Source organism: Hyla sarda, chromosome 2, assembly GCF_029499605.1.
Source record: "Hyla sarda isolate aHylSar1 chromosome 2, aHylSar1.hap1, whole genome shotgun sequence".
NCBI classification, from domain to species: domain Eukaryota; kingdom Metazoa; phylum Chordata; class Amphibia; order Anura; family Hylidae; genus Hyla; species Hyla sarda.
In genome coordinates, this window is record NC_079190.1 from 193,523,306 (window position 1) to 193,547,411 (window position 24,106).

Genomic DNA, 24,106 nt, shown 5'->3' on the forward strand with positions numbered 1-24,106 from the left:
CCCTCCCCTCCCCAGCAGCCATGGCAGTGGAAGGTGAGCGCAGAAGGCCCCCTGAGTCAGACCTGAGAGTGTATGGACCATGTGGCCGATCGGCATCGGCCAACTGACTACGTAGAAGCTCCCTGAAGTAGGTCAGTTTGTCCTCCCTCTCAGTGGGAGTAAAAAAGGCCCCCATTGTGGGCCGGTAGCGAGGGTCTAATAAGGTAGAGATCCAGAAGTCATCACGCTGATGAATTTTGACAATTCGGGGGTCAATACTCAAGCAACTCAGCATGCATCGTGCCATTTGTGAGAGTGACTCGCTGGGACTACCTGCCTCCATCTCCACCGCATACTGAAACGGTGTGTCTGGGTCCTCTCTCTCGCCTCCCTCATAATAACCCACCAGCTCCTCTGGCTGCTCCTGCTCCTCCTCTCCTGTCCAATGACCAGAAACACCGGCCATCTCATCCACCGTAAACTGTGCTCCGCTCTGCCCCTCATCAACCTCCTCCAGTTCACCCCCACAGGACTCATGTAGCCTTCTGATGTAGGCGCAACGTCTCCATTGCCGTGACCAGCCATGTTTTCAATAATTTTTTGGAGTAAATGTAGGAGTGGAATTACGTCATTCATGGCGTAATTCGAGCGAGTAACAAAAAATGTGGCTTCCTCAAAGGGCCTCAGCAAACGGCAGGTGTCACATATGAGCTGCCACTCGTTCACATTGAAGTTACACAGGGGAGTACTCCTATCTGCTCGTATCATCAAAAAATCCGTGATGGCTTTTCTTTGTTCGTATAGTCTGTCCAACATATGGAGGGTGGAATTCCAACGTGTGGCAACGTCACAAATGAGACTATGTTGTGGGATACCGTTCTGACGCTGCAGCTCAAGCAAAGTGTGCTTGGCGGTGTACGAGTGGCTGAAGTGCATGCACAGTTTCCTTGCCATTGTCAGGACGTCTTGCAAATGGGGTGAAGACTTGATGAACTTCTTGACAACCAGATTGAACACGTGTGCCATGCAGGGCGAATGGTTCACACTTCCTTGTCGCAGCGCGGTCACAATGTTCTTCCCATTGTCGGTCACCATGGTTCCCATTTCCAGATTTTGTGGAGTAAACCATACTCGGATTTCTTCCCTAATGAACTTTAGCATTTCCTCCCCTGTGAACCATGTGAAGGACGGCTTGACACCGCTGTGTCCTACACACGTGGTACGATGAAGGGCCACCGATATTTGGTCGTGCAGTGGAGGCCGAGGACACGGGGGGGAGGAGGAGGCGCACACTGTAAAAGGACCAACTGCCTGGGAGCGAGAGCGTGGAGGAGGAAGCGGTGTGACCTGTCCAAGTTGCTGTTGTGGCTGTGCAGGAACAACATTTACCCAGTGGGCCGTAAAAGACATGTATTGTCCCTGCCCGTAGTTACAGCTCCACGCATAGGCTCTGCCGTGCACTTTTGAACACACCGATAGGCTCAAGGACTGGCCCACCTTCTCTTGTACAAACTTATGCAGGGCTGGTACTGCCTTCTTCGCAAAGAAATGACGGCTTGGGACTCTCCACCTCGGCTCGGCACAAGCCATCAATTCCCTGAAAGCTGCAGAGTCCACCAGTTGGAAAGGGAGGGACTGCAACACCAGCAACTTGGACAGGAGCCGTTTGATGAGTGGGCGCATACTGTTGTCTCTTGGACATGGCTTCGCCGATCGATTGTTGACGGAATGGCTGACAAAAAGTGGAAGAAGCAGGAGCGCCAGAAGGACGGTTTGACACAATGCTCCCTTGGGCTGAGGTGGTGGAGCCTTGGCTGGATGACGGAGGGAGCGGATGGCCACTGGGTGATGCGGCAGGCTGGACCACTACATCTGAGCCACGGTTATCCCAGGCCGCTTTATGGTGGCGAATCACGTGTTGACGCATGGCCGTGGTGCCGAGATTGGGATCCTGGCCACGCTTCACTTTCTGCTGACAGATTTTGCTTGTGACTACGCTAAGGTTCTCCGGATTCTTTATGAAGAACAACCACACCTCAGAGTAGCTGATTTTCCCACCAGTAGTTTGCACTATTTAACTGCTATTGGCGCAGTCTCCAGGAACCCCTGTTCCACTACCTCCCTGAATGGTAGCTTGCCGCGAAGCAGGTGGTTTCCCCCTGGCACGTTTGGCTCCTGAATTTCCACTACTGCCACCACCACGCTGATTGCCAACCGTGCTACCGCCTTGCTGCCTCATAGACATAGAGCAAATCTCTTCTCCTGATGATGATGAAGCCCCGGCTTCTGCACCCAGCTCCCAATTGCGATCGGCTTCATCATCATCAAAAGATGTGTGCACGTCACTGATGTCCTCCTCGTGTTCCACAACAGTGTCTGCCTCAGGACCTCAGGATAATTGAAACACCTCCTCCCACGTCACTCTCCGCATCCCTACTTGCCCACCTTTCGGAGCAAGCGACGCATGTCTCCTCTCATTCTTAGCTGCCCATTAGCTGCTGACTGTCCTCTATTACATCGTCCTCACTAAATAGTGGAGCTGAACCCAAAGCATGAGATACTTCTTTGGGAGAGGAAACAGCATAGGACAAAGGCAATGGGACTGCTCCCGGGCCATGCCAACTGAGGGTTGTGTCTGAGGAACCCACCGACTCTTGACTGGGGTTGTCAGATGTCGCTTGTGATGATGAGGATGAGTGTGCAAACCAATTGACGAGGAGAGATGGGTCGACGATACTACCGCTGGGTGTTAAAGGGAGCTCAGGCCTATTGCTGCGACTCCTACTGCCACTCGCCCCAAGTCTGCTGCCAACTCTGCCTGACGTATGTAGGCCTCTGCCCCTTCTCTGTGCACGTCCTGGCACTTCCCTGCCTGACATACTTAGTGCGTTTATGAGGGTATAGAACAGCAGCAGGCGATTACTTACGGCTGTCCTTTCAAAGTATATAGGCCCTAGACAGAATAACAGTTACTAAATAGTACACTCCTTTGTTGTATGTATGCCCTTTGCAATGATGAGCGAACTGGTATGCATATTTCCACGCAGAAAAAACACTTTTTTTTTTTTAAATACACCAGCAGGTATATACTAATGTGTGGAATAGCACTGAATTTAGCACGGAGACAGAATAACAGGTAGTAAATAGTACACTACTTGGTTCTATGTATACCCTTTGCAATGATGAGCGCACTGTTAAGCGTATTTATACGCAGAAAAAAACTCTTTTTTTTGTTGTATACACCAGCCGGTGTATACTAATGTGTGGAATAGCACTAAATTTAGCACAGAGACAGAAATACAGGTACTAAATAGTACACTACTTGGTTGTATGTATGCCCTTTGCAATGATGAGCGCACTGTTAAGCGTATTTGTACGCAGGAAAAACTTTATTTTTTCTTTAATACACCGGCAGGTGTATAACGTGTGGTACAACACTGAATTTAGCACAGAGACAGAAAAAAAGGTAGTATATGGTACGCTATTTGCTTGTATTTAGGCCCTTTGCAATAATAAGGCCACTGTTAAGCGTATTGGTACGCAGGAAAAACTTTTTTTTTTCCATACACCGGCAGGTGTATAACGTGTGATATAACACTTAATTTAGCACAGAGGCAGAAAAAAAGGTAGTATATGGTACACTATTTGCTTGTATGTAGGCCCTTTGCAATGATAAGGCCACTGAAAAATAGTATTTGTACGCAGGAAAACCTTTTTTTTTCTTTAATACACCGGCAGGTGTATAACGTGTGGTACAACACTGAATTTAGCAGAGACAGAAAAAAATGTAGTATATGGCTCGCTACTTGCTTGTATGTAGGCCCTTTGCAATGATAAGGACACTGTCAAGCGAATTTGTACGCAGGAAAAACTTTTTTTTTCTTTCATACACCGGCAGGTGTATAACATGTGGTATAACACTGAATTTAGCACAGAGACAGAAAAAAAGGTAGTATATGGCACGCTATTTGTTACGCCGAGCGCTCCGGGTCCCTGCTCCTCCCCGGAGCGCTCGCGGCGTTCTTCTCTGTGCAGCGCCCCGGTCAGACCCGCTGACCGGGAGCGCTATACTAGTATCACCGGTGGGGATGCGATCCGCATAGCGGGACGAGCCCGCCCTTGGGTCGCATCCCAATCTCCTTACCTGCCCTGTCCTCTTGCTGTTCTGTCCCGGCACGTGTGGCCCAGCTCTCTAGGGCGCGTGCGCGCCGGCTCTCTGAAATCAGTACCTACACCTGCTCTATGTGCATAAAAACCCACTTCCCCTTCCTGTCCTTGCTGGATTCAACTTCTGCGCCGTTTGATGAATGGGCGCATACTGTTGTCTCTTGGACATGGCTTCGCCGATCGATTGTTGGCGGAATGGCTGACAAAAAGCGGAAGAAGCAGGAGCGCCAGAAGGACGGTTTGACACAATGCTCCCTTGGGCTGAGGTGGTGGAGCCTTGGCTGGATGATGGAGGGAGCGGATGGCCACTGGGTGATACGGCAGGCTGGACCACTACATCGGAGCCACGGTTATCCCAGGCCGCTTTATGGTGGCGAATCATGTGTTGGCCTGGCCACGCTTCACTTTCTGCCGACAGATTTTGCATGTGACTACGCTAAGGTCCTCCGGATTCTTTATGAAGAACAACCACACCGCAGAGTAGCTGATTTTCCCACCCGCAGTCCGCACTATTTCACTGCTATCGGCGCCGTCTCCAGGAACCCCTGTTCCACTACCTCCCTGAATGGTAGCTTGCCGCGAAGCAGGTGGTCTCCCCCTGGCACGTTTGTCTCCTGTATTTCCACTACTGCCACCAACACGCTGATTGCCAAGCGTTCTACCGCCTTGCTGCCTCATAAAGAGCAAATCTCTTCTGATGATGATGAAGCCCCGGCTTCTGCATTCGGCTCCCAATTGCGATCGGCTTCATCATCATCAAAAGATGTGTGCACGTCACTGATGTCCTCCTCGTGTTCCACAACAGTGTCTGCCTCAGGACCCTGAACAATTGAAACGCTGCCTCCCACGTCACTCTCCGCATCACTACTTGCCCGCAGTGCAGCGCTTCCTGTCTTTGCCGGATCTTGTTGCCTTGTGCCCTGTGAAAGCGTTTAGTGTGTTCCCATGCCTGTGTACCCAGACCTTCTGCTGTTGCCCCTGACTACGACTCTTGCTGCCGGCCCTGACCTTCTGCTATGTCCTACCTTGCTCTTGCCTTGTCCCTGTGTACCGCGCCTGTCTCAGCTGTCAGCTGGGGTTGAGTCGCTATCGGGTGGAACGACCTGGGGGTTACCTGCCGCTGCAAGTCCATCCCGCTTTGCGGCGGGCTCTGGTGAAAACCAGTAACCCCTTAGACTCCGTTCCCCTGGTACAGTCCACGCCATCACCCCACTGACACAGAGGATCCACAACCAGTGTCCTCGGTGCATACCAGTTCGGATCCTGACAGTAGATCCGGCCATGGATCCCGCTGAGGTCCCACTGCCTAGTGTCGCTGACCTAACCATGGTGGTCGCCCAGCTATCACAACAGATCGCGCAACAAGGACAGCAGCTGACTCAACTGACCGTCATGCTGCAACAGCTTCTGCCCCAACTTCAGCAATCATCTCCTCCGCCAGCTCCTGCATCTCCTCCGCAGCGAGTGGCTGCTCCCAGCTTCCGCCTGTCTCTACCGGACAAGTTTGATGGGAACTCTAAACAGTGCCGTGGATTCCTGTCCCAGTGTTCCCTACACTTGGAGATGATGTCGGACCAATTCCCCACTGAACGGTCTAAGGTGGCTTTTGTGGTCAGTCTCCTGTCCGGAAAGGCCTTTTAATGGGCCACACTGCTCTGGGACTGCAACGATCCCGCCACCGCTACTATCCAGTTCTTCTTCTCAGAAGTACGTAGTGTCTTTGAGGAGCCAGCCCGGGCCTCCTCAGCCGAGACTGCTTTGCTGAACCTCGTCCAAGGGAGTTCTTCTGTAGGCGAATACGCCATCCAGTTTTGTACCGTCGCCTCAGAGCTATCCTGGAACAATGAGGCCCTCTGCGCGACCTTCAAGAAAGTCTTATTCAGTAACATCAAAGATGTCCTGGCCGCACGAGAAATTCCTGCAAATTTGTCTGAACTTATCCATTTGGCCACCCGCATCGACATGCATTTCTCTGAAAGACACCAGGAACTTCGACAGGAAAAGGATCTTGTTCGCACCAGGCGATTTCTCTGCCCGGCTCCTCTCTTCCAAAGTCCTTTGCAATCTGTTCCTGTGCCCTTCGCCGAGGAGGCTATGCAAGTGAATCGGTCCCGCCTGACCTTACAAGAGAGGACTCGCCGCCGTAACGAGAATCTGTGCCTATACTGTGCTAGTACCGAACATTTTCTAAAAGACTGTCCTATCCGCCCTCCGTGTCAGGAGAAACGCACTCTATTACCTCACAAAGGTGAGATGACTCTTGGTGTGAATTCTGCTTCTCCACGTCTGACTGTGCCTGTGCGGATTTCTCCTTCCACCAATTCCTCCTTCTCAACTGTGGCCTTCTTGGACTCTGGTTCTGCAGGAAATTTTATTTTGGCCTTGTTTGTTAATAGGTTCAGCATCCCAGTAACCTGTCTCGTCAAACCGCTCTATATTTCTTCTGTTAACGGAGAAAAGTTGGACTGCACTGTGCGCTACCGCACAGAACCCCTGCCTATGAGCATTGGACTGCATCATGAAAAAATTTAATTTTTTGCTCTGCCCAACTGCCCCTTTGAAGTTCTTCTCGGTCTGCCGTGGCTCCAACGTCATGCTCCTACCCTCGACTGGACCACCAGGGAGATCAAAAGTTGGGGTCCTTCTTGTCACAAACTATTCCTCACATCTGCTCCCACTTGTCAAACCCCTGTGGCTCCACCTATACCGGACCCTCCCAAGGCCTACCAGGACTTTTTATCAGATGTTTTCAGATGTTTTCTGCAAAAAGCAAGCAGAGATCTTACCACCTCATAGGCCTTATGATTGTCCCATTGACCTCCTTCCTGGTACCACATGGCCCGGGGCAGGATCTACCCTCTGTCTGCCCCAGAGACTCAAGCCATGTCTGAGTATATCCAAGAGAACATAAAGAGAGGTTTTATTCGGAAGTCCTCATCCCCTGCTGGAGCGGGGTTCTTCTTTGTTTCTAAAAAGGATGGATCCTTACGACCATGCATTGACTACCGCGGTTTAAATAAAATTACCATAAAAAAACACTATCCCTGAACTCTTTGACCGTCTTCGCGGAGCTAATATATTCACTAAATTGGACTTAAGGGGCGCGTATATTCTTATTCGCATCAGGAAGGGTGATGAGTGGAAGACCGCGTTCAATACTAGAGATGGACATTTTGAATATCTAGTTATGCCTTTTGGGCTCTGCAACGCCCCTGCAGTCTTCCAGGACTTCGTTAATGAGATATTTCGGGACTTATTGTATACCTGTGTTGTGGTTTACTTGGACGACATCTTGATTTTTTCCTCTAACTTAGAGGAACACCATCGTCATGTCCGTCTAGTGCTCCAAAGACTTCGTGAAAACCACCTGTATGCTAAATTAGAAAAATGTCTCTTTGAATGCAATAGTCTTCCTTTCTTAGGTTACCTAGTCTCTGGCCAAGGGCTTCAAATGGATCCAGATAAACTGTCAGCAGTTTTGGATTGGCCACGCCCTTCTGGACTCCGCGCTATCCAACGCTTCCTGGGATTTGCCAACTATTACCGACAGTTTATTCCCCACTTCTCCACCATTGTGGCCCCTATTGTGGCCCTGACCAGGAAGAATGCTAATCCTAAGTCATGGCCTCCTCAAACAGATGAGGCCTTCAATCGTCTCAAAACTGCCTTCGATTCTGCACCAGTGCTGTCCAGACCTGATCCATTGAAGCCATTCTTCCTGGAAGTTGACGCTTCCTCAGTCGGAGCCGGAGCCATACTTCTTAAAAAAAACGCTACCGGACGTAACATTACTTGTGGTTTTTTCTCTAAAACTTTCTCTCCGGCAGAAAAGAATTACTCCATAGGAGAGCGTGAACTTCTGGCCATCAAGTTAGCACTCGAGGAGTGGAGGCATCTATTGGAGGGTTCCAAACACCCCATTGTCATTTACACTCCAGTCTGCTCAGCGTCTGAATCCTCGCCAGGCTAGATGGTCGTTGTTTTCTTAACCGCTTTTCCCCCAAGGTCACCGCTCCTGCTCCTTTCTCTGGCTCCTCTGATGTCTTCACGGTAAAAGAAATCCTTGCCTCCAAGGTGGTCAGAGGTAAAAAAAAAATTCTCGTTGACTGGGAGAATTGTGGCCCCGAAGAGAGGTCTTTGGAGCCCGAGGACAATATCCTCGACAAGGAGCTCATCCATAGGTTCCTGGGCTCCAAAAAGAGGGGGAGACCAAAGGGGGGTACTGTTACGCCGAGCGCTCCGGGTCCCTGCTCCTCCCCGGAGCGCTCGCAACGTTCTTCTCTGTGCAGCGCCCTGGTCAGACCTGCTGAAAACCAGTAACCCCTTAGACTCCGTTAGACCACGCCATCACCCCACTGACACAGAGGATCCCCCACCAGCGTCCTCGCTGCATACCAGTCCGGATCCTGACACCTGTGCTATGATAAGGCCACTGAAAAAGCGTATTTGTACGCAGGAAAAACTTTTTTCTTTTCTTTCATACACCGGCAGGTGTATAACGTGTGGTACAACACTGAATTTAGTACAGAGACAGAGTAACAGGTGAAAAATGGTAAAAAGGCACTAAAGTCCACACTAATATGACTTATTTCTGAACAGCAGCAGGACCCAACTGGGCAGCATCACGGAATTTTATTTTTACAGGGATTAAACCCTAAATTACACTCTGTCACACAATTGTGAGAATCAGATTTGTGGAGCAACAGAAAAAACTCAATTGGGCTGAAAAAAGAGGAGATTAGATGCTCCATACAGGTAAAACAGCTGTGAGATCTATGACGCAGGTGACTGCTATGCAGCACCTCTATGCCTGCTATATTGAGTAAGGAGAATACGAGGTTTTGCTAGAATCGTTCTCGGTCAGAACTGCAGCAACACTGTGCCCTGTATCTTTCCCTAATGCTGATGTCACCGCTGCATATATGCTGTATAATGCCGTTGTATGCGATCAGCACACAGACGTGCAGTCACTTCTTTTCCCTATCTCGTGCATAGGAGAAATGACCAGAGGGAAGATGGCCGCCAATTATATAGGGCTGTTACATCACAGGGGTCAGTGAACACTGATAGGCTGCATCTCACATGTGATTCAGGGTCAGCCCGCCTACCTTCATTCCCACCGCTGTTTTCCGCCCTCGCATAATTCCCTGCCCCATGTACTCGCTGTAAAATGGAGTTTAATGAAGCGATTCGTGCGATAGAATCACGGCGATATTCGTATTCGCTGCGAATTGAATTTTTCATGAAATTTGTAACGATTTTGCGTTCGTTAACTTCAATTCGCTCATCTCTAATTACCACAGTGCTCTCTGCTGACACCTCTACCCATGTCAGGAACTGTCCAGTTCCTTAAATGAACAGTGGAGTCAGCAGAGAGCACTGTGGTTGTGACAGAAAAGAAATCCCAAAAGAAAAGATTTCCTCCGTAGTATACAGCCACTAATAAGTACTGGAAGGATTAAGATTTTTTTTTTATAGAAGTAATTTACAAATCTGTTTAACTTTCTGGCACCAGTTGATTAAAAAAAAAAGTTTTCTGCCGGAGTACCCCTTTAATGGAAAATTGGAAAATGTTTATTTATTTATTTTCCAAAAAGAAAATAACATTTACAATATCACATAAATGTGGTGCATAAACAAAAAAACAAAAAAAAAGGGAAAACAAGTAGGGAACAAGGAAAGTGCTAATTATTATACATTTCTTTACCAATCGTTAAGAGCAAATTTCGAGCAAGAACACTAAGTTATAAATCAGGTGTCTGTAGCTAGTTCCAAAAAAAGGATAGTGTGTCCGGGCTTAGCATATGGGACTAGAAGATAGAAAGACACTGTATTAAGATTAATGGGGTTATCCACCATAAGGGGATTTTAGTATGTACATGGCAGACAGTAATGGACATGCTTAGGAAGGATCTGCGCTTGTCTTGGGGCTAAATGGCTATGTCATGAGATTACCATAACACTGTGGCTAGCTTTCTGTGAACTGGTATTTCCTGTTTGACTTATGTTTTTTTTACTACAAATCCCACAATGCCATTTTCCTCCCTCTTACACATCAGCCACCCCACCCATTGAAACAAAAAACCTGTGGTTTTCAATCAGGGTGCCTACAGCTGTTGCATTAGTTACAGATTGATCCCTCCACCTCCAGAATTGTGAGAAAACGGTCACACACAGGTACAGACACTATATTATAAACTACACTAACTTTACGGCCCCTGTAGCATTGTCAAATAAAAAAAAATCCTGGAATACCCCTTTAAGTATAGTTATTAATCTTGATCGGAAACCCCAAAGGTAGGGGTGTTTTATCATACTGACCTAAAATACCTATGAAAGGCAAAGAAAATAATAACCCCAAGGTGAGACCAGCTGCCCTGGCAGTTTCAAGATCTAGAGGGGGCAGGGAAAAATAATAAAAAAAAAAACAAATAGAATATTGTTACGCCGAGCGCTCCGGGTCCCTGCTCCTCCCCGGAGCGCTCGCGGCGTCTCTCTCTCTGCAGCGCCCCGGTCAGACCCGCTGACTGGGAGCGCTGCACTGACATTGCCGGTGGGGATGCGATTCGCATAGCGGGACGCGCCTGCTCGCGAATTGCATTCCAAGTCATTTACCCTTCCCGGTCCCCGGCTGTCATGTTCTGGCGCGCGCGGCTCCGCTCTCTAGGGCGCGCGCGCCAGCTCTCTAGGATTTAAAGGGCCAGTGCACCAGTGATTGGTGCCTTGCCCAATCAGTCTAATTAGCTTCCACCTGCTCCCTGTCCATATTACCTCACTTCCCCTGCACTTCCTTTCCGGATCTTGTTGCCTTGTGCCAGTGAAAGCGTTTAGTGTTGTCCAAAGCCTGTGTTCAAGATCTCCTGCTATCCTCTTTGACTACGAACCTTGCCGCCTGCCCCGACCTTCTGCTACGTCTGACCTTGCCTCTGTCTAGTCCTTCTGTCCCACGTCTTCTCAGCAGTCAGCGAGGTTGAGCCGTTGCCAGTGGATACGACCTGGTTGATACAGCCGCAGCAAGACCATCCCACTTTGCGGCGGGCTCTGGTGAAAACCAGTAGCATCCCTAGAACCGGTCCACCGACACGGTCCACGCCAATCCCTCGCTGACACAGTGGATCCACATCCAGCTAGCCGAATCATAACAAATATAAGATATTAGAAATTAATATATGATCGGACTTACCTTCCGCTGCTCCCCTGGTGCCACCAATATTGGTATTCCATCCTCCAGTCCAAGTCTGCTTCTTGTTTTGGGGCCTGACATATGCTCAGCTAATTGTCAGCCGTAGCAAGGTCCTTCCTTGGCTGGTGATAGGCTGAGCAGCAGTGTTATGGGCCCAAGCACAACCTTCTTTCTGGTGCTGGGGCCCTTGTATTACACTGCCACACAGATTATGACTGGCTGAAGCTGCAGCAATTAGCTGAGCACAGTGTAAAGTGTTAGAAACATAGAAACATAGAATGAGTCGGCAGATAAGAACCATTTGGCCCATCTAGTCTGCCCAATGATCTGAATATTATGAATAGTCCCTGGCCCTATCTTATATGAAGGATAGCCTTATGCTTATCCCATGCATTTTTAAACTCCTTCACTGTATTTGCAGCGACCACTTCTGCAGGAAGGCTATTCCATGCATCCACTACTCTCTCAGTAAAGTAATACTTCCTGATATTACTTTTAAACCTTTGCCCCTCTAATTTAAAACTATGTCCTCTCGTGGTAGTTTTTCTTCTTTTAAATATGCTCTCCTCCTTTACCATGTTGATTCCCTTTATGTATTTAAAAGTCTCTATCATATCCCCTCTGTCTCTTCTTTCCTCCAAGCTATACATGTTAAGGTCCTTTAACCTTTCCTGGTAAGTTTTATACCGCAATCCATGTACTAGTTTAGTAGCTTTTCTCTGAACTGTCTCTAGAGTATCTTTATCCTTCTGGAGATACGGCCTCCAGTACTAAGCACAATACTCCAATTGTGGTCTCACCAGTGTTCTGTACAGAAGCATGAGCACTTCTCTCTTTCTACTGCTTATACCTCTCCCTATACATCCAAGCAGTCTGCTAGCGTTTCCTGCTGCTCTATTACATTGTCTTCCTACCTTTAAGTCTTCTGAAATAATTACTCCTAAATCCCTCTCCTCAGATACTGAGGTCTGGGCTGTGTCAAATAATCTATATTCTGCCTGAGGGTTTTTACGCCCCAGGTGCATTATCTTGCACTTATCCACATTAAATTTCAGTTGCCAGAGTTCTGACCATTCTTCTAGTTTGCCTAAATCCTTTTCCATTTGGCGGATCCCTCCAGGAACATCAACCCTGTTACATATCTTTGTGTCATCAGCAAAAAGACATACCTTATCATCGAGACCTTCTGTAATATCGCTAATGAAGATATTAAACAATGTTGGTCCCAGTACAGATCCCTGAGGTATCCCACTGGTGACAAGACCTTGCTCTGAATATTCTCCATTGACTAAAACCCTCTGATGTCTGTCACTCAGCCACTGCCTAATGCACTCAACAATATAGGAGTCCAAGCTCAATGACTGTAGTTTATTGATAAGTCTTCTATGTGGGACAGTGTCAAAAGCCTTACTAAAATCTAGATATGCGATGTCTACTGCCCCTCTGCCATCTATTATTTTAGTCACCCAGTCAAAAAAATCAATAAGATTTGTTTGACATGATCTCCCTGAAGTAAACCCATGTTGTTTTTCATCTTGCAATCCATGGGATTTTAGATGTTCCACAATCCTATACTTTAGTAGGGTTTCCATTAATTTACCCACTATTGATGTCAGACTTACTGGCCTATAGTTGCTTGATTCCTCCTTACTACCTTTCTTGAATGGGCACAATATTTGCTAATTTCCAATCTTCTGGGACGGCTCCTGTTACCATTGATTGGTTGAATAAATCTGTTAACGGTTTTGCTAGCTCACCACTAAACTCTTTTATAATAGGCACAAAATAAAACTAGAAAAAAAAGGCCAGGGCCGGAGGATGGGAGGTAAGTTCAAGTTTATTATTATAATGATAGCAGCCTGGGCATATAGAATAAATAATAAATAATAAAATTGTCCGGAGTAACCCTTAAAGCAAATGTTACTTTTAGACATGTGTGCCTATTATAAAAACGCACTCTTTATCTTTTCAACCTTAGAGGAATCCCTTTTCCACCTTTGTCTTCATGGATGCAATATTTTCAATATACTTTTAGATAAGCTTGTGTTGCTTTGACATTTACAGTAAGAGGTCTTAAAGGAAATTACATAAACTTAATAAGATCTCTTGCTCGTTTATCGCTAGGGATCTCTTATAGTTTTTTTCTATTTTAGCTATCTGTGATAGAAGGGATGTTATTTGTTTTCCTATTGCCTATTTATCTAATATAGCCCTTAGGGGACTCCCATATAGAGACTTGAAATGCAGGAAAAGGAGAGTCATTTTCAAAGAACAGCTGTAACTCTTCAACTGTTTTAACCTTTGCAGACACAATGTCATCTAGGGTGTCATTTAGTTTCCATGTCTGCGCTTGTGAGAAGAGGTCATGTCGCAGCATGGGCATTTGGATTTGAGCATAGTACCTTACAACAGAGTTAGTAATCTGGGCATCTGTTATGAACAAATAGATAATTTAGTCTTTTGCTATGACCTGTGTACATGTGAGAAGAATGTATAATCTCTTCATTATTGCATTGTGCACCATATACCGTATTTTTCGTCATATAAGACGCTCCGGCATATAAGACGCACCTAATTTTATAGGATAAAAATCTAGAAAATAAACATTCTGAACCAAATATAATGTAAAGTATAGGACAGTGATCTTCAACCTGCCGACCTTCAGATGTTGCAAAACTACAACTCCCAGCATGCCCGGACCGCCAACGGCTCGTTGAGGAGGGGAAACCCTTTCAATGCCGCATACTTCAATGGAATTTGGATTGCCCTGATGAAACTCAGCTATGTGCTTGGACAAACCGGACATTGAACGTGAGTTGAATACCGCAATGTGTGCATTATGCATATGTTCATACATGCGTTTTTTCAATTTTCTAGATGTACAACCAACATATTGTTTTTTGCAATCTCTGCAGGTAGCCACATATATGACATGTGTAGTGCCACAATTTAGAAATTATTTTTTAGAATATTTCTTGCCATTTTCCATAGATGTAAAAGTATTGGATTTGGTGGCATATCGGCAGAGATTGCCTCTATTTTTAGCACACTTAAAGAATCCCTTTAAGTGCAACCCCGTGTTGCCTCGAGATTTGTTTAGAAAGTCACTAGGGGACAATTGGTTGCGCAGGGTGCGACCTCTTTTAGCCACAACATTAACCCCTTCCTGAAGAATAGTGTACAGTGTTTCATCTTCATGATATTTTATGGCTAAATTAGCCAAGTCGTGGGGTATACATGAGTATAGTGTAGCAACATCGCATGACACCCATGAAAAACCACTCCACCCTATTTTGTCAGTAGCACATAACAAAGCCTTAATTTCCCTTATGTAACCTGGGGTACGGACCACCAACGGCTGTAAGAGGTGATCAACCACGATGCCAGTCTCTCATGCACTGAATTTATTCCTGCCACTGTTGGGCATAAAGGAGGAGGAAAGATGTTTTTGTGAATTTTAGGAAGTGCATGAAAAACTGGCACCGTGGGACATTCTGGACACAAAAATTCAGCCTGCTGATTAGACAGTATGTTGAGAGATACTCCATGGGCTATCAACTCCTAGAGATCCTTTCTCACTCTGTTTGAGGGATCCATTGCTATTTTCTTATATATAACCTCATCATTTAACATATCTGTGACTTGTTTATGGTATAACGTTTTATCCATCACAACTGTTGCACCTCCTTTGTCCGCACTTCTAATAATTATATATGGATTGGATACCAGTTGTTTAATAGCAAATAATTGTGTGCTGGTCAAATTCCTGGGGGACAAAGTGGATTCGTCATATAGCTTTTTCAATTCTTTTTCAATTAATTGCTGAAAAACGTCCATAGATGATGTTCAAGAGTTGATGGGGTAAAAATATGGGTTAGATGTTTGAAAGCTTTTTCTTGTGTTACATATAGGATTATTGGTGGTGTCCAAAGACTCAACTGATAAATCAGTCATGGTTTGCAATGTACAGTGATCCTTAAATGAAAAATGCAATTGTGCACCATTTTTACCAGCCTCATTCAAAATAACAATTGTGGGTTGTTGATCCTCCTCACCCCTTATTGGTTCTTTCATAGATGCAAACTGCCTTTTAACTGTCAAAAGTCTGACAAAATCATTAATGTCCTGAAGTGTTTTATATAGATCAAATTTTTGATCAGGCCCAAAATTAAGGCCCTTTTCAAGTGCTTGAATCTGTTGATAAGTAAGGATATTCGCTGAGATGTTAATGACTGAGAGAGAGGTAGGTTTGTCACTGTTTGGAGAAACTTCATGCGTTATGGAATCACCCATGGCAACAGGATTTATTGTTTCCCGGTTTGATATCTGGTTCTGCGTGGATAGTGATTTTCTGTGTTTCCGTCCGGCTCTGTGCCCCCTGCGTTTTTGTAATAAGTTTTTTTTTCTTTTTTGTTGGTTTGAACAAAGGGCCCTGCCCGTTTTTTGACTGAGGACTGTGAAGTACATGCGGTTTCCTCTTCTGATATGTCAGTACAATTATCAGTTGTTTCCATATCGGATTAACTAAAATGAACACTTTTCTTGGGGAGATGAGAGACTTCGAGGTTCCCATTTTTCTTTAAGATGGACCTAGGTTGTCTATTAGAATACCGTCTTTGCCAAGTGTAAACAGTATTTGTGGCATAATCTCTCAGATCCCTGTTGAATTTAGTTTTTTTTACATCGCAATAGTTTCTTCTAAATCATTAAGGTGTTTGTTCATATTTAGTTGTAATTCAGACAGATCTGTATGGTTTTTGTATTTGTCCAAGGATTGAGTAATTTCCAAAATATTGGTTTCAATGCTTTTAAGCTTTTTTGTTCACGTTCAATCGAGATGTTCAATCAAGATGTTGATTAATTTAAAGGAACATTCAGTGCGTTATTCCAGTGTTCTTGGTATTCCTCCTCCAAGACTGATGTTGATTTTTTCCTGATTCTAAGGCCTCTTGGTACCATTTTGTTTTCTATGTATTGTTTCAAGGTAACTGAGTCCCACCACAGACGTAACTGCTGCATCTTGTGGTGCTCTAAGTCCCACATTAGTTTACGTATGTCAAAGGAATTAGTAACATCATTTTCTTTAGAGAATAAATTATTGACCCTAGTGAGGCGTTCTGAATTGTCCAGACTTAAATCATTAAACAAGTTGCCAGTAGCAGCGACCAGATTCCATTTTGTTACAGTAACAATTGTAGTTTCAATCACTGAAATAGTGTAGAATATATAGAATGCACCTTCCACATGTAATTACAATTTGTTTCTTTTTGGAAGCACGAGAGTTTTATGGTTCAAATAATAAGCACAAAGTCATAAGACAAAAAGAAAAAACTCCAGCTCACCGGTAACTTTGCATACTTACCGGGGAGCTGGAGCTTTTTCTTTTTGTCTTATGACTTTGTGCTTAAAAATTGATATGTTGTAGTACTTAAAGGGGTACTCCGCCCCTAGACATCTTATTCCCTATCCAAAGGATAGGGGATAAGATGTCAGATCGCCGCGGTCCCGCTGCTGTGGCACCCCGCTATCATTACAGCACAGAGCGAGTTCGCTCTGCACGTAATGACGGGCAATACAGGGACCGGAGCATCGTTACGTCACGGCTTCGCCCCTCGTGATGTCATGGCCCGCCCTTTCAATACAAGTCTATGGGAGGGGGCATGGTGGTTGTCCCGCCCCCTTCCATAGACTTGCATTAAGGGGACGGGCCGTGATGTCACAAGGGGCGGAGCCATGACGTCATGCTGCTCCGTCCCCCGTATCGCCCGTCATTACGCACAGAGCGAACTGGCTCTGTGCTGTAATGATAGCGAGGTGCCGCAGCGGGGATCCCGGGGATCCCCAGCAGCGGGACCGCGGTGATCTGACATCTTATCCCCTATCCTTTGGATAGGGGATAAGATGTCTAGGGGAAGAGTACCCCTTTAAGTACTACGACATATCTCTAATATACTTTAATTAAAAAAAGTGATTTTAAACCAGTTTAAAATCACTTTTAAATTCGGCCACTAGGGGTCGCCCTCCTAGTGGCCGAATGCATTCAGCAGTTACGTCACTACTGAATTTCGACTCATTTAAGCCTGGCAATGAGTCGAAATTCAGTCTCTGCGGTGCTCGCTCCTGCCTGTCAATCAAACAGGCGAGAGCCAGCACGCTGATAGTTGGGGCTGCGCGCATTGGCCAGCTCCACCTGCCTCGCGCGCGGCCCCACCCGCCCCCGTTACCCTGTCCGGAGGCAGCACGCGCACTCATTGCTGTGCTGATCCTCCGGATGGGTAAGTCTGATCTGAGGTCTTATAATACTTTACAAGTTACTTTCTTCTTGTAGTTTTGGGCGGGTGGGGGGTGGTCTGGGAGTTGCGATGTTTGGGGGAGCGGAATGTCTTTTTCGGGCAGTCGGAGGGAGGGGGTGTTGCACGGTGGGGTCTGGGGGAGCGGGATGTGTGGCAGCTGCGGCTGAGACTGTTTTCACCACAGGGTGCCTACAGTTGTTTCCCCACTACAACTCCCAGCATGCCCTGACAGCCAATAGATGTCAGGGCAAGCTGGGAGTTGTAGTGGTGAAACAGCTGGAGGCACCCTGTATAGTTGAGCTAAAGTCGGAAGTCGGACCCCCCAGCAGGCATCAGTGACGTCACGCCTGCTGGGGAAGTCTGCCTGGTAGTGAGCACACTACCAGGCAGAAAAAAAAGCATTTTTAATATAGTTAAAAAAAAAATGTAAAGGCAGGGAGGTGGTTAAGGATAGATGGGCAATAGGCAGGGACAGAAAGAAAAAAAAAGGGATGGTGGGAGCTACCCTTTAAAGAGTAAAACAAATATTGTCACCAGATTGATAGACTTACATACAAGAATGCCCCCAAGACATACAACACATACAGGTATTCATGATCAAGGCCTTGTTGAGTTAAAGCACTAATGATGTTCTTTACGTCATGTGATCATATAAGTATAGATTCAGGAATTGATAAGACTGCAGGTATATAATATATGCTACATTATTGCGAACTGGATGCAGATTTATTTTCTTTTAGCTAACCAACTGTCTTTTTGACATTTTGGTAATCTATATTAGTAAGCTTTAATAGGGGGCATTCTTTTATTTGTTGTACCTCTATTGCGCTGGTGGCAATATTTCTTTTACTCTATCCCTTTTAGGTTGTTATATTGGGGATCTTCCCACCATTTCATTAGCTTCAGTTGAGGTTACACTACCCACTTAGCACCAGTGGATTTTTTTTTCTCTTTTTTAAGATTTTAAAGGTTGTTGTGACCTTATAGTTATAAAAGGGTGTAGGGTGGGAGGGAAGAGGGAGACAGAGAACTAGGTAAACCTGATCAGTGTAACTTCCAGTTACAGTACCTAAAGAAGTTACTCTAACAGAAGTAAGATAAATGACATCATGAAGGATAGAGAGGGGGATTTTTGCAAAGGTGTACAGAAGGAGGAATGAACGGAAGATGGGTGAAGAGAGTAGGTTGGCTAAGTAATTGACCTAATAAAACCATCCTACAGAAAGTTATAGGATATATTTTATTAATATATAGAGGTCAATACAAGACATGGGCAAGCTGTTGTCAAATGGATCAGTAATACTCTGAAATGAGAGCTAAAGGTCTCAAGTGTATGATCTGGCTAAGGCTGGGTTCACACTACGTTTTTCAACTAAGGTTCCCGCATACGTTTTCTATCAAAAACCGTATGGGGAAAAAAACGGATGGAACAGTATGGGAAAAAGTAAACCGTATGGGTTTTTAAACAGTATACTGTTTTTAAAAGTGCATACTGTTCCGTCCGTTTTTGTAGAAAAAAAACCCATACGTTTTTGAAAATTTTGTCCATTTTTAATGGGAGGGGTCTTGGGTGGGGACTTTAGGATTCAAATGCGCATGTGCAAAGTAAAAACGTATACGTTTTTCCCGTATGGAACCGTATACATGTGCGTTTCCCATTGACGTCCATGTTAAAATAAACGTATGCGGTTGCAGTACGGTTTTTAAACCGGAGACAAAATCGTGGTCAACCACGGTTTTGACTCCGGTTTAAAAACCGTACTGCAACCGCATACGTTTTTTTTAACATGGACGTCAATAGGTAACGCACATGTATACGGTTCCATACGGGAAAAACGTATACGTTTTTACTTTGCACATGCGCATTTGAATCCTAAAGTCCCCACCCAAGACCCCTCCCATTAAAAATGGACAAAATTTTCAAAAACGTATGGGTTTTTTTTCTACAAAAACGGACGGAACAGTATGCACTTTTAAAAACAGTATACTGTTTAAAAACCCATACGGTTTACTTTTTCCCATACTGTTCCATCCGTTTTTTTCCCCATACGGTTTTTGATAGAAAACGTATGCGGGAACCTTAGTTGAAAAACGTAGTGTGAACCCAGCCTAAGACAGAGATTGGGGCAGTGATACCGGAGACACCCGGGAAGCCAGCAGCTTGAGTATGACTTTTTAAAAAAAAGGTCTTTTTTTTCTCTCTTTTTTTTTACAGCATACTCCACGGCACTAATGCTGATGACATGTTGATGTACAGGATATGTCTTCCCAACCTAACACAAGAGAGCAGTAACCGACAGGGACCTAACGATGGGCAGGTGAGCATGCATTATTTTTTATTTATTTTTAAGGGACCCTGACTCCCCTTCCCCCAAGAAATCCCTTTCTTCCTTAGAAAACCTTTAGTTTACAACAGGAAACCTTCCTGACATCATCTAATCCTTCTGCTGATAAAAGGGAAATGTTTTGCTATAAAGAGATTATGCATTGCAGAGGAGCTGTGAATATTGTTTTCCTTGGAAGGTCTATTTTGAGAGACTATTGATTTGTAAAATAATGGTAATTATATGATGCCTTAGAATTCCCAATGCTTTGCATTGGATTTCCTGAATTAATGAGGATTATAAATACTGTACAAATGCACATGAAATAATACATAAGGGCTGCTTATCACTATATATACATAAAGATGGTAATTATGTTAATTGAAAAAAGTATAATTAATATTAACAAAAGAAAACTACTTACCATAATGAAGCGCACCATTCTCATAAATTCAATCTACCTATAATAATAATTTTATGCCTTGTAAAACAACTTCTCTTGGCAGACAGCACTGGCCTAGAAGCTCCTGGCATGCAGTAAGTCCGTCCTGCAGAAGAGTGCTGGCATAATAATATCCCACATCTATTGCTGCCAAAATGAAATAGTGGTGATATATATACACTGCTCAAAAAAATAAAGGGAACACTTAAACAACACAATGTAACTCCAAGTCAATCACACTTCTGTGAAATCACACTGTCCACTCAGGAAGCAACACTGATTGACAATCAATTTCACATGCTGTTGTGCAAATGGAACAGACAACAGGTGGAAATTATGGGCAATTAACGACACCCCCAATAAAGGAGTGGTTCTGCAGGTGATGTTTTGGTCACTTTTAAATGCTGGTGATGCTTTCACTCTAGTCTACCACACAAGTGGCTCAGGTAGTGCAGCTCATCCAGCATGGCACATCAATGCTAGCTGTGGCAAGAAGGTTTGCGATGTCTGTCAACGTAGTGTCCAGAGCATGGAGACGCTACCAGGAGACAGGCCAGTACATCAGAAGACATAGAGGAGGCTGTAGGAGGGCAAAAACCCAACAGCAGGACCACTACCTCTGCTTGCCAGAGCCCTACAAAATGTCCTCCAGAAGGCCACAAATGTGCATGTGTCCACTCAAACGGTCAGAAACAGACTCCATGAGGGTGGTATGAGGGCCTGAAGCCACATTGGGGGTTGTGCTTACAGTCCAGCACCGTGCAGGACGTTTGGCATTTGCCAGAGAATACCAAGATTGGCAAATTTGCCACTGGCACCCTGTGCTCTTTACAGATGAAAGCACGTTCACACTGTGCACATGTGACAGACGTGACAGAGTCTGGAGATGCTGTGGAGAACATTCTGCTGCCTGCAACATCCTCCAGCATGACCGGTTTGGCGATGGGTCAGTAATGATGTGGGGTGGCATTTCTTTGGGGGGCAGCACAGCCCTCCATGTGCTTGCCAGAGGTAACCTGACTGCCATTAGGTACCGAGATGAGATCCTCCGACGCCTTGTGAAACCAAATGCTGGTGCGGTTGGCCCTGGGTTCCTCCTAATGCAAGACAATGCTAGAACTCATGTAGCTGGAGTGTTTCAGCAGTTCCTGCAAGAGGAAGGCATTGATGCTATGGACTGGCCCGCCCGTTCCCCAGACCTGAATCCGATTGAGCACATCTGGGACGTCGTGTCATCATGACATCTTGCTTAATTCACCTACGCCACGTTGCACCACAGACTGTCCAGGAGTTGGCGGATGCTTTAGTCAACGTCTGGGAAAACATCCTTCAGGAGACCGTCAGCCACCTCATCAGGAGAATGCCCAGGTGTTGTAGGGAGGTCATACGGGCACGTGGAGGCCATACACACTACTGAGCCTCATTTTAACTTTTTTAAGGCCATCACATCAAAGTTGGATCAGCCTGTAGTGTGGTTTTCCATTTTGATTTTGAGTGTGACTCCATATCCAGACCTCCATGGGTTGATAAATTTGATTTCCATTGATAATTTGTGTGATTTTGTTGTCAGCACATTCAACTATGTAAAGACGAAAGTATTCCATACAATTAGTTCATTCATTCAGATCTAGGATGTGTTATCTTAGTGTTCCCTTTATTTTTTTTGAGCAGTGTTTACATATTCCATCCAAATAGTTTTAGGTCTATGATGTCCAGCAGACTGCTACAATGGATTTAATTTCCCAAAGCATTTAGGATGCTTTCTGTCCAGGCACATGTCCCAGAATCAAGTTAATGTGTTGGCTGAAATATACAAAGTTAAATAATGTGCATGAAATTATCACAAATGTCTTTTTATGGTAGTAACTTACTCGGATATCACCGAGTGTAATAAGCAGTATACCTCTGGGTAAGTGGTCAATGCCATTACTACAACTGGACTGATTTTTTTTTATTTTATTTTTTTCAGGAAAAAAATCATAGCAAGGAATATTGTATGTTCATATATTGGATCAGATCATTAATTGGAACAGGGGAAAAATAGCTCAATGTATAGGTTTATTTTTACTCAAAGGGTCAATGACCAGAAAAAAAACGTTATAAAGGTTTTTTTTTTTTATTTATTTATCTTTCACTATTTTTCTTTTAATGAGAGCAGAGGACAAATCAAGTACCTATATTTACAGGGGTTTCGTTTGGAATGCTCTTTGAAGTAAACTGTTGGACAGATACGCTGTTTTGTGAAACTGAAAATGTGGGTTTGATTATCAACAGCTCCTTATGTTATTTTATCAACACAGAACAGACACAGTGGGAAGTCCAGGATGTCATCCGTGTAGTAGGGCAAGTTAAAATTAGACTTATCAGGAAGATTCTGCACAGTTTGCAATAACCCTATCATAGCCTACAGGAAACTTTAAATGGCAGGATGTTTTCACATGTGACAGATTTTGGGGAGAAATTTCTGTGAAATTTGAAAATTACTTCTATTTATTTAATTTGGCTTGTTTAAGCAGTCAGCACATTGATTTATGCAAACCCCTTTTAAGGAAATGGTACAATCACTAAAGTAACTGCAACAAATGTACTACAAAAGCCTCCAGCCGCATGCGGACGAAATGTGGCAGCCTATTGCTACATGTAGTTTGCCGGCAAACTTATGCAGAGATGGATTGCATTTTTTTGGTCTCATTTGGCCAATGGCTCATGTGGTTTCACCCTTAAAGGGGTACTCCAGCAAAAAACATCTTATCCCCTATCCAAAGATGGCTGATCGTGGGGATCCCGCCGCTAGGGACTAGAGATGTCGCAAACTTGCCGGCGAACTTAGCATGATCGCGTTCGCATCGCCGGGCGAACATATGTGAAGTTCGATTCGCCCCCTATACTTTAACATTGCGGTAAACTTTGACCCTGTGAGTCAGAGTCAGCAGACACATTACAGCCAATCAGCAGCAGTCCCTCCCTTCCAGACCCTCCTACCTCCTGCACGGACGCTATTTTACCTTCATTCGGCATGCTGCAGGCTTAGAAAGTGGAGGGACAGAGAAGCTGCTCCTGCTGTAATAGGGAAAGCCAAAACTAGGTTGCTGCTAGGTGGTGTATTCAGGGTCCACTTTACTCCTAAAGTACTAGTCTAACATCTGCTTTAAGGACAGCACACAAAAAGCCCTTGAAACAGCTGTCTTGAAACAGCTGGAGGCACCCTGGTTAGGAGGGGACCGCTGGTTAAAAGGGGTACTCCAGTGTAAAACTTAAGTTCCTTCAAGCAACTAACTGCAGTATTAAAAGGGCTATAAGTTCAGTTCATGTGTCTTGCAACTGCTGGAGGCACCCTGGTTGACCTCTGCTTAAAAGGGGAACTCAGCGGCAACCTTTTTTGCTCATTGTCACACTAGTGCAAATCACATTTGGTGTGATAGTTTTTCAAATAAAATAAAAAAAAGCTTTGAGCTTCTGTGTTTGTGACATCATGCCACGCCCCCTCCATTCATGTCTATGGGAAGGGGGCATGACAGCTAGTATGTAGCCGTCATGCCTCCTCCCATAGACATGAATGGAGGGGGCGTGGTGGCTGTAGTCGCCAGTCATTTGGCATGGAGCAAAGTTCGCTCCATGCACAGATGACCGGGGTGCCGCACCGGAGATTGTGGGGGTATTCTTTGGATAGGGGATAAGATGTTTTTCACCTGAGTACCCCTTTATAGTTTAACTGTCA

General features: G+C 45.2%; 1 long non-coding RNA gene across 1 annotated transcript; it reads left to right on the forward strand.

Annotated features, from left to right (window-relative positions):
• The first annotated feature begins 15,434 nt into the window (after positions 1-15,434).
• On the forward strand, positions 15,435-22,503 carry LOC130357773 (uncharacterized). Its single transcript, XR_008889255.1, has 3 exons — positions 15,435-15,572; positions 19,838-19,940; positions 22,358-22,503. It is a non-coding gene; the product is annotated as an uncharacterized LOC130357773 (long non-coding RNA).
• The last annotated feature ends 1,603 nt before the right edge of the window (positions 22,504-24,106 follow it).